The following is a 1,936-nucleotide window of genomic DNA, read 5'->3' on the forward strand; positions in this document are numbered from 1 at the left end:
CAGAACCAGTGCAGAATCAATACAGAAAATACCCTCAAGGAATTTCCCTCAAGCCAACAAAAGAGTGATTTAGTGTTAAAGCTCAACAAAACATACTTAGGTTTGACAAAAGGAATCTCCTGTTTGGCTTCATTTCAAAATGGATTTTAATCCCACTGTTGTTCCATATTCCCTGTCTCCTGTGGGTATGTTTCTTAATCTCCTGGAGCCTCAGTTTCCTTATCTGTAAAATGGGGATGCCTGGAAGAGTGTTGCAGGGATTAACGATGTATTATGCCATGACCTCTGAGTGGCTACATCTCCAAAAGTGTTCTCTGTTATGATTACCTAGACTAGAGTTTCCAGAGGAAAGATAAGGCCTTCTCCTAAAATAGAAGGATACTTTCATTGTTCAGTCCATTTCTTCTTGAAGACCTTCATAGTTCTAGTTCCTAGCACTGTGCTTGGCGTGAGAGGTTCAACGTAGAATTAGTTTAGATTTCCAACCTTCACGAGCTCTCAGGGCAGCCAAAGACACAGAAAGACACAAGTCAGTGAACTAGAGGTCCCAACCTAGGGAGGATGGAGATTTGAATTCTAACTTTTGGAGACTGCGGAAGGCTATGAAAAAGAGAGCACCTTATGCTGAGTCTTGAACCATTAGTAGGGCTTCCCTAAGGGAGGAAAAGGGGAGAGGACAACAGGGCAGAGAATACAGAGAAGCAGGGTCATAGAGGAAATTCTTGTGTTCTGGAGGACACATCTGATGTTCCTCTGTTCCCACTTTCATTCTGTAGACATGCACTTGAGCACCTACTATGATTGACACCATTCCATCTTCTGGAAACACAGCAACAGGCAAGGTCCCTGCTCTCTAGGAGCTTAAAGTCCAGTGGGAGACCAGAACCAATGAATGAACCAATGAACCAATGCTGGCTGATGGTGCTGCGGGAGTGATGGGGCAGGGGGCGGCAGGAAGACACTTCTTCAGGTCACCATGCGACCTGTGAGGGTGACGTTTAAGCTGAGACCTGCTTGAGTGGGAATCAGGAGTCATAAGAAGATCCAGAAGAGAGGGTTCCAGGAGGAAGGAGCCGCTGCCGTAAAGGCCTTCAGGCATAACTAAAGAATGGGAAGAAGGATACAGACATTCACCCTTTCAAGACTGGGTTCAATAGAAACCACATATAAAAGGAGAATAAAGGATCTCTTTAACTGATTCTGAGACACAAAGGGGGTTAGAAGTTTTCAATTTTGGAGAAATCACCTTTCCAGAAACTCCTTACAAATGTCAAGCAACAGTTAATAATTTTGACTACCATGATTTCTTCTCTCCCTCTGGTTCTCCCTATTAGAAAGTGAATCCCTGCTTGCCATTAAACTTGAAAGTTCATAGAATATATAAATTCAACTACTCAAGTGCACCAATAGGTTCTAGTTCTGAGAAAAAAAAAGAAAATGCGTGAGTGGGGTGGCCCTAGATAACAGTCCAAATTCGGAAAATCTGTTTACTAGAAAGAGAGTTCTTTTGAATATCACAATAACCATTCTGTACTTTGTGTTTGTAGGCTAGACTTGAGTGTGGACTGACACTAGCCTTGCGAGGTCTCTTCAGTGCGTGAATTGCTAATTCAATTAAGTAGAAAAAGGAAGATTTTTAAAGATCTGAGTTGAGAAGAGACCTTGGAATTTTAACAGAGGAGAGCCCTCTCCGCCTAGCTTAAGCTGCATCTTAATAAAAACCTTCTTAGAATTTATGCTCTTGTTTATAAGTCTGTCACTTAATTATCACTAATAGATATATAATAGACAATAAAATTCCTCCTTTAAGCTACATTATTGACCTCACTACTGAACCCCCCTTAATTGAATCAATGTTTTATTGGCAGCACACAAATCATATTTGGGCTCGTTTTCTACTTGTATTCCAAGCTCAATCTTAGATGCTGAACATTTG

This window comes from Mustela lutreola, chromosome 4 (assembly GCF_030435805.1).
Source record: "Mustela lutreola isolate mMusLut2 chromosome 4, mMusLut2.pri, whole genome shotgun sequence".
Lineage (NCBI taxonomy): Eukaryota > Metazoa > Chordata > Mammalia > Carnivora > Mustelidae > Mustela > Mustela lutreola.